Source organism: Hippoglossus stenolepis, chromosome 9 (genome assembly GCF_022539355.2).
Source record: "Hippoglossus stenolepis isolate QCI-W04-F060 chromosome 9, HSTE1.2, whole genome shotgun sequence".
In the NCBI taxonomy this organism is placed as follows: Eukaryota; Metazoa; Chordata; class Actinopteri; order Pleuronectiformes; family Pleuronectidae; genus Hippoglossus; species Hippoglossus stenolepis.
In genome coordinates, this window is record NC_061491.1 from 8,799,173 (window position 1) to 8,809,417 (window position 10,245).

Genomic DNA, 10,245 nt, shown 5'->3' on the forward strand with positions numbered 1-10,245 from the left:
AAGATCCTGCACTTCTATGGAAACTCAACCTCTCAGGTGATTTATTTATAATTTTAATTAAAGTGATTTTGATTATTTATCACATTTTTAAACTTTAGTTTTGGTTGTTTTTCCTGATGAAAGAGAATGTTACACATGATACAGTATGTAATATCTGATGATACTTCCTGTCTCTTTTATCACTAGGACATCAGGCTTCTAAACTCATAATTCACTTCCCATCCAATAATTCCCTGCATATCTGCTACCTGCCTGTTTGTTTGCTCAGTTCTGAAAAGTGTGCAATAAATTAAATATGCATATTGTAATAAAGTATACATTTGTCACTTTAGTATGGTATTACTGTATTTTATGGGATTTTTTCCCCACCTCCAATACTTTTCCCTGTACCATTGGTCTATGTTAACGTACATATGACAAATAAAACTTGAAACTTCAAACCTGAAACTGACTGACAAATGGTGTAACTTTTAAAAAGAAAAAATACTTTCAACCCCTCTGGGTTTTGGGATTCAAAGATGATAGTTTTGAGAATGCACAGCTCTGAAGATATGGAAACTGTTTACCGTTAAGCCACAGTATGAAACTATATGATGATTTCGGCTTGTGTCCTGCTGCATAGCCTAAAGCAGCAAAAAGGGTACTACAGATCTGGAAAAATGCACTCATCTATATAAATGTCTGATTCATCCAAAATAGAAAGTGTGATGCTTTTCCACTTACTCCTCTGTGCCGCCACTCAGACAATGTTATCAGCAAGAATTTTTTCACGACCCCAATACAAAGGAGGTACATTAGAACTCACAAATTACATTAAAGAAAAAAATAAACAGGAGTAACTTGTTATGGACTGTTAGCTTTTTAAACTTAATTTTAAATGTAATGCCACGATGTGGTTTGGTACCACTAGAGGTAAGCTCTGGGTTTCATTCAATTAAATGTATTTATTTGTGGGTTACGGCCGGGTTGAATTAGACACAGTCACAAGACCAGGCAAACAGATACCCACTGTGAACTTAACAGGATAGAGCGTGGCAACAACACTGCCAAGACTGTGGCTTTGATTCCCTCTGGGATTACCCTTACTGGAGACATGTGCACCGCTGCTACTGTAAAATGCTCAGAATAAAAGGATGTGCTGAGGCACAATCCCCGGTGGCACACACACACACACACACACACACACACACACACACACACACACACACACACACACACACACACACACACACACACACACACACACACACACACACACACACACACGCTTCCAAGGGGATAAATGAAAATAAAATAAATGCAGTCCAGAAGAAGAGGTCAGGTGCAGGACTGAAACACTAGATGGCAGCACCACCGCACTGCTGCACCACCTCCTGATTGACTATTTAAACATCCCCACATCTCACCTGATCATTTGTACGACGTAACATGATTACATACGATGTCATATGTCCATTCAGCGGGTGTTAAAACATGACATGCTGCCTGTCCACAAACTCCTCATGTACACACCATCAACCCCGGTAAAGAAAAAAAAAAATCTAATAACATGGCTGACTAACTGCTCAGCCTTCATGTCATGCTGTTGTGAGCTCACAGGAAAAGAAAAATACATAAATTAAAGTTGAGCTCTGACATCCTACTCATTGGCCTTTTCCTAAACCTCCCTCTGGAGATGTAGAAAGAAAAAAGTCTGACTCTTGGAAAGTTAGATTCCTGTTAATCCTTTGGACCTGATCACCGCTGGCCAGGTAATTCCTGGAATTTGGCACCCTATCAGTGAAGGGGAAATTGGGTTTAAGATGTGGAGCCCCTCTGGTTTTGCAGAGTGTCTTTAAGGATGTTGAAGGGGGAGACTTAGAAGTTTAATGTTTTCAGTTTGCGCTACTTAGGCTGATGATTGTTGTTCATGTGCAAGTTTGAACCGAAACATGTGTAATCAAGTCAAACTGCATCCACAGTCATGTGCATTTAATCAAGCTTAAAGAATTCCCTGCATCCAGGCCTCCCAGGGCCCAGTGGCCACGTCCAAACAGATGTCGAGGGATGTCAATGCTGCGGCCGTCAATGCATCGCACAGTGTTGGCGAACACATACTTATCTGACTCCGAGATTCCTGCCCCTTATGAATCATACCATCATGGCCGACCGTGTTCCCCAGAGCGTGAGGGAGAAGCTTATCATCTGTCTCCTCATTTCATGCCCTGTAGCAGGCAGTCATCACAGAAGGAACAAACTCAGGATGTAGCCATCATTGACACACACACCTTCACTGCCGCACACAGAAGGAAGCAGTGGGCACAGTTAATCATGATATTCAAAAGGAATTTCAGTTGTGATAATCTCGCACAGAAAAACGTAACCTTTCCTCCGCAGCATCCTCCGGATAAGGTGAGCCGTCTGCAACCTTAAAATGTGCCGTAAGCTGAGATAACCTATCCAATATCAGCAGCTAATGAGGCAGAAAGAGGAGCTGGAGCAGACAGACATTTTTTACCTCTATACGTTTTCCTGCGTGAGATAAGCTTTGTCAGAGGTCAGATACACTATGTGATAGTCCCGCCAATTTCCAGCGCTATTTCTGGTGACGGCTGTCGATTGGATGGTAGCTTGGGTTGCCAGCTGTGGTGACCGAGCAGCCGCAGTGTGTTTGGCTCACAGGGGAAATCTGTTTGGGCTGCCCGACGCTGAACCGCCGAGCATTTTTACTCCTGGTGAGAAGATTGCTCTCATGTTTTATTGAACGTTGCCCCTGGCACCTCTCATCCTTGACAATCTGATTCTGCCGAGGTCCACCTCATGACCTTAACGCTCAACCAATGGGGTGTCGCAATTCACTCGCACCGACCCCTCCATCAACCTCATCATCCTCATAGGTACCTTGGGTAGCATTTATGGGCCACTCCCAAAGTGGATTAATATCTTCGCTGCCAGCCTGCATTGTGCTGAACCATCCTTGCACTTAAATAACCTGTCATCTCTGCCCTTTAGTTCACTTGTCCGATTAGAGGCGAGGTTAGACATCACTTTATCATCTATTCTTGGTTCTCTTTCACTGTTTGAGGTTTGCAGCCAACAACCTCCTCATACTGAGTATGTACATGTCCTTTTGACAAACATATTAAATTTGGGTCAAGGCCTCTCAGCTTGCCAGCAACTGAAATAAGGATCTGTCTCGTCTCCTTGTCTGACCTCAGTAGCTGCCACACAAACTGTATTGTAGCTGATATTTAATCCATTATATGGAGCCACTGATGCTGCCATGAAAACAGGCATCTTTTATCCATTTTACCACTTAACCTCTACACAGTTTCAGAAAAAGAGAGAAAGGAGAGGTTATTCTTGGAGATATTCTTTTACAACCTTAGATTGGGACAACGTCCTCTTAGGTATTTTGTTGCTAATAAAACTAACAGTCTCCATCCATGCTGGCAGCTGAGTGAAACTGTATTTTGGCACAGAACTAAATGCATCCATGTGTTACCATGCTGATGTTAAGCAGTTTCATCATTTGTCATGTTTGACATCTTAGTTTAATTTTGTTACACCTAATATACTCAGAGGTGGTTGTGACATATGCACATAGAATGTTGATTTGAGCTAATCTGCAAAAGAAATTGAACACGTGCACATGTCGCAATGTGTAAATTAAACTACACCAAGTGACACTGTCACTTATATGTCATCATCACATCAGGGGTCATGTGGGGAAAATATTTTTGTTTCATGCTTTTATTTTAGATTTAACTCGTATTTATAACCCTTGTAATAATTATGGCTAAAACTTCAATTTCTAATATTTGTGTTGTTTGATTTCTGAAAAACATCTACTTGGCATGCAAACGTTTGCTATTTAACACGAAATACAAAGTGCGACTGACAGCAGTTTAAGTCCCCATCTTTAGTATTTACAAGCACTAAATAAACATAAACACCATAAATGGATTATAACACTCAAAATGTAAGTTTAAGCGCATATAGGTGTTTATTGACATATTTGTCGAAATCTATCATGGCTCTTGTGAGCATCCAAAGAGGCACAGAAGAATACACCTACCTTTATATACTTATATGTTACCTATATACATACACATATACATATTCACCTCGTTTCAGTACAACAGAGGATGAGGGGATTGTCGTTGTTTTGCAGATGTTTGCTTATAAACTAAAGTATTTGACAAGCTACTAGTTAATCATAAGTGAATTATTAAAATTGATTTGATGAGTCAAGCACTAGATGAGGATAATGATATCAGGGGATCTTCAAAGTGATTACAACTCGTGGGCCATGAATTTCAATCCAATCTAAAATTGAAATCGAAGAAAGATGAACATTACCAAAGTCATGTGGATTCATCCTGTGAAGTTTGTGAGTGTCTGTACAAAAGTTCCTGACAGTTCAACAAGTTGCAACAGCTGTCGAGATATTTATGGATCAACTGATGTTTTCATCTATACGTCCAAGCTGCAACGTGATAGATAAATTGAAGATGAGAAGAAGAAGAGAAGTCTTATGTTTAACTGTGTCCTGAATACTTTTTCACCAGGTTTTTTCCTCTACAACCTCCTTATGCCCACATGGAAATGAACAAGCTGATTATTAAAATTACATTCTGTCCGAAACAAATGATCTTTGTGCTGAGACAAACCAACAGTTTGATAATTGCCTGAAATGTGTTCTTCTTCTGGCTTTTAAAGGAAACAAATCTTAAGATGTCAAGATCTCATTATTGTTTTATGTCACCATTGTTAACATATTCCTTGATAACTGTACAGCCGACAGCCTCCAGAAGGAAATATTGGATACGCAGAAACATCAAAGCTTCCTAATTAGGCAAAAAAGAAAATACGAGAAAGGAGAATTGTTTACATCGTAGAGTGAAAAGCAGCTTTGACGCAGCAATCAAACATCTGGCTTTCCCCCCTTCAGATTCCATCTGGATTCTGCTTTTTCAGACAACAGAAATGTTTCCTCGCCTGAATGATTCTCAACCCTCAAAATCTTCCTCTATCACATAACGGTCGGGACAACAAAATAAAAACTCAACATGGAAGGTTTGCAGATTTCTTTGAAGAGGTTCAATGGTTTTAGAAGAGTGTCTGCGTTGAACAGAAATGTTTTCTGAACCAAATAAATGTTATTTATGTGAGATCCTCTCCTAGATTTTAGCACAGGAAAGAATATGGAGATGTAGGCTTATGCCAGAAATCTCAATCACACATGTCCCAGAATGGACGTTTGTGTCAAGTGATTCAGTTTCACTCAAAATGCAAATCATCCTCAGTTGGTTGGTGCATTTTTATTTGTCATGACATGTAAACATCAGTTCTATCATTAATCAAGCATGAGAGAGAGAGAGAGACAATTTTCATGTAAAGTGGTTGTTGTTGCTGTGTTAACACAGAGTTTGCGTGTGGCTGTGTGTACACATCTGTATGTGTTGGCTGTGCATAGGGCTGCATGCAGAGTCCTGCTCTGCCTGCCTTGGTGTGTCTGATTTCCCTGTTGTGGTGCCGGGATTACTCTGGGGATTAGCAGGATCCTGGCAGAACCCATCGATGGGACAGAGATGACAGTTCCCATCATGTAGTCTCCCGCTTCAACCCCTCACTACCCCGGACTTAAAGCGACACAAACAGCAGATTACATGAGTGCTGCGGCAGGGGGAAAAAAGTCACACATCACAGATTAGGCTGAACAAACTCTTCTTTGGCTGCCTGGGGGTATTCATCCCAAACATGGAGAGCTGTCTCTCATGCCCCAGTTTGGGCTGGATTAGGAAACTGCAGACAGCATTTCTGTGCACAAGACTTTTTGGAGAAAAACAACTGTGCCTCTATGCTGTAAAAATGGTTCAAATGAGTGCACAAATATTATACGTTTCGCAGTCGTGAGCGTCACTGTTTGCACTTAAGCATTGGCAAGACTTTGATGTCTGTTTGTGTGCCTCTTACTGAGTGAAATCTAAACTTTTAGAGACTGAGAAGTGTCTAATCAGTGATCAGAACCCCTCACATATGAAGTGTAGTGTTTGCCTAAAAACTGACTCTGGGTGGCATTCATGCAGAGCTAACCTGTTTGCCTCTAGGACCCAGGGGAATAACGGGAGTTCAGGCTCCAGTGTGTATTTGAGCCATGTGAGCTCAGGTCTTTGTTTTGTACCTTTTTAAGTTTTGCAGATTTACTATTAATGGTTGCGGAGCAGCAGTGTGCGGGGGATTGCCCTGGATGCTGCACAGACATGTACAATGAAAAGGCCTCCAGTCGCCTGCTGCCTAATAAGAGCGCAGACGCCATTTTCTTTCATTTAACAGGAAGAAGCCTCCGGAATATAAAAGATTTGCCTATCACTGTTTTATCCCGAGCAGAATATAATGGTGTTCTTCAGTATTGTAAGCAGAGGGCTTGTTATTCATTGCAGTTTGAACAATGTACACTCTTTGAAGGTTTATTGGGTGAGGAAGTGCAGACAGAGCCTACAGGAGGTGGGAGCAGCCCCAACTGTAATTGCACGCAGTGATTGACAGGGTTTTGAGAATACTCTGTTTGATCTGGAGCTTTAGTGGGTGTAGTTTGACTTGTCAGATTCTTTTTTTGCTGTTATTCACATGACACTTTTATTCTGGAGTGTAGTTTATTCCCGTGTTTGATCACAGCCACCACAACCTGCAAAATGCATAAAGTCTGGATCACACAACAGCACTTATTATTATAAAATTTCTGTTTGTTTAGTCGGTCTACTTTGTGTGTTATTACCTGCGGATTAGCACAAATCCTCTTGTTTGCATTTATAAAATGAATAAGTCTTAAGAAGCAACATGACACCAGGGTTCATCAAAGTTGAACAAACACCTTGCTTTAGGTTTGCAGAGGTGATTAACTCATGAGAAATAGCAAAATATGTTAACTCAATCCAATCCAAATGTATCAAGACACTGAATGTTTCTAACTTTCACTTTTTTATTTCTCAGTTACAAAGAAACATAAAAAATGCAGCTCTCTATTGAGAAACCATTTGCTGATCACTGACAGATCAATTAATAATGAAAGCTTTTAGGTTGTCAGGCTGCGAAAAGAATTAGGTGGTTTAAAATTAGCATTGTCTTTTTGCTTGATTTTTTACATTCTTACAAAGAAACTATTAAATAATTAATTGTCTTTTAACACATTGGTCTGTGTATATATTAAACAAACGTGTAAATAAGTGAGCTTTGGAAGCACCAGCAGGCTGATTGTGATGCCTTTATGAAACCCGGCTAGCTGTTTGCAATGTTTCTGTGTTTCTGCTAAGCTAAGCTAACTAGGTGCACACTGCACCTTCCCAGTTAACAGACAGACATTAGAAAGATGTAGGATTGTAACTGCATGAGCATTTATTACCTCCACCAAAAAGTGTTTAGATTTTTCGCATGACTGTGCAAAAACTATTGGACCAATTACCATGAAACTTTGGTGTATGGATGTAGCATGGGTGAAGGAAGAACCCATCACATTTTACTGCAGATCTGGAGCAGGGGGCAGATGTTATTTCTGACTTTTTTAAAAACTTCTTTTCCTTGATTTCTCAGGGAATAATTCATGGGTCTTGATGAAAAATCTGACATGTTTAAGGGACTGATATTTATGAGTGTGTCACATTTGATGGAGATGCAAGTAATAGTCGAGATCTAGTGAATTTAAGTTAGGTCGAATAAGGGGATACAGCGGGTCGTCCTTTAACCAAAAGGTTGGTTGTTCGATCCCAGTCTTCCCCATTCCCCACGCCAAAGTGTCCTTGGGTGAGGTTACCGAACCCTAAACTGTCCCTGACAGCTGTGCCGTTCTCACAGCCCATAGATGCTCTGTATGAATGTGTGTGTGAATGTGTGAATGGCACATATTTTTTTGTAAAGCACTCTGAGTGGTCATCAAGACTAGGACAGTTATATAAATACAGACCATTTACCATAGGACTGTTTGGCCTTGGCAGAAATATGTGCTCTACTGATTGCCATTCTGGTTCTCAGAAGTATTGACTAACTTTTACAATTGCATTGTTATCAAATACAAGTTAATACTAAATACGACTGTTAGACAGTTATAGTTATCACACACAAACACACACACACACACGCACACACACACACGCACGCACACACGCACGCACGCACGCACGCACGCACGCACGCACGCACGCACGCACACACACACACACACACACACACAGTCCAAATATTTTGTCCATATACTCAACCTTAAACAGTTAACAATGTTATTTTGAACATGTGCAAAATTTCGGAGCGCTCTCTTTCTGAGTAAGCAATGAGAATGAGAATGGAAACATTAGAGCGTCGTGTGTGGCTGAATGCACCTCAGCAGTAGGAGCCTCTATCTGTCAAACAGAAGGATGATGTACATTGAAAACACATTCCCTTGCTTGTGGCACTCACATCTATCACCCGTTTATGGCCACTCTCCCGACTCCAGCACATCTCTACTGTGACATCCATCTATGTCAACTTCCTAACTTTCATAGCCAGAGGCCAGTGTTGTTTGTCTGTTCTTTAAGTGTTTCATAATATATTCTTGACACCATATGTTTTCTCTTCGTCTGGATGCCCCATGTAGAGAGTCTCCGGAACAGAGTCAGAAAATTCTGATTTTTTGTAATGTCATGTTAAATGATGGGTGAATGCGTGACACTTCTGACACGTGATTTGCATTACGTGCAACATCAGGTGACTGAAAAGGCTGTTTCCCTGCTGCAGCATGTCTCTGCTATTTTAATGAAGATTCAGTCGGGAGATTACTCAACCATTCAGCTGCCAATTCCTCAAATCCAAACTGTCGAATGTACATAGAAGACTGTACTTTAGTTTACTTCCAGCTCTTGTGGCCGGCTGCATCTCATCAAATATTTGTGCTTGTATGCATATATGACAAGCATTCATGTCATCTTTATAGAGCCTCAAGTTCTGTGTTTGTGTGTGCGCAGCACTGAGGGTGTTTGTGCACTGCTGCAACAACTTCAGCAGCAGTTTTGGGAGGATAAATCTTCTAAGCCTGTTCGTGATACAAAGTGTACTTGCTGCTTCTGCCTGTGTGAGTAGCAGGTAAAAAGGAAAGGATCTAAATTATCCCACGGCAGTGCCACGGCACACTGGAGCAACCCCAACACACAGATGCTGCTTATCACAGCGCTGCAGTGCTACGGAGGAGCTCAAGGAAGCTCACAGTAGTGTAGCTTGTGGCAACTTCCTCCTGTCTCCCGATACTGTGAGGTCTGGTCACACACTGTGCACTGATATGTTGGTTAATCCTCTTTATTAGTCCATGAAGCCCTGCTACATTTACTGCCACAAGTCTGCAAACAAGTAACTGGCTCCTGCAAATGACTTTTAAATAAAACGTGTTATATGTGTTACTGATGGACCCTTTCCTCCTTAAATCTGCTCCCTGTGGCCAAAACAGAACATGTGTTTCAAGTGTTAGCACCTAACTTTCTCACACCTTTGCTTCACTGCCATGAAAACTCCTCCTAACCATCAGAGGGCACTAATAATCCACCTGATGCTCTCCCACTCACAGACCATTACAATCTCACTATCATGGAATCCAACTTAAAGTGTTTGACTGAATGAAATAATACAATAAAATTCCCCTTCAATCAAGTTTTGAATGAACCATAATAATGAGATAAGTGAGATGTAATCACGTCCTAATTATACTGATTTGCTCTGGTTGAATTTGAACTGTGATTGTTACGGCCCATCACTGAACTAGTGAGGGTCTGAGGAGATTGAGATAAATTGACTGTGGAGAAAATCTTCCATAATTTGGGGTGAAGAACAATAATTTAACACTTGTGGAAAGACAGAAATTTCGTTGTCGAGAGATGTGAAAATTCAAGATAGGTTTATATTACTTACTCCAAATGGTTTGAGGATACATCTCATAAGACAAACCTCAGGTAAAACACAAATAGGTTAGACTATCACTTTCTTTTCATTTATTTGATTCCACTTTTGATTATCTACTATTGATTTACCATTTATTTTTAATACTTGGCGGGTATAGTAATCCTCCCTACATCCATGATCCAAATTCAGATCTGAACACCCATCTTCCATAATGGCTGTGGAAACTATTCCTGCGTGTTGACTCTGGGTTGAGGGAGACTTTGTGACGGGACAGCAGAACGTGGGAGTCTCCAGATGAAACTGCGCGAGCTTCCCTCTCGATCAATATCCTGTTGCCTCTGG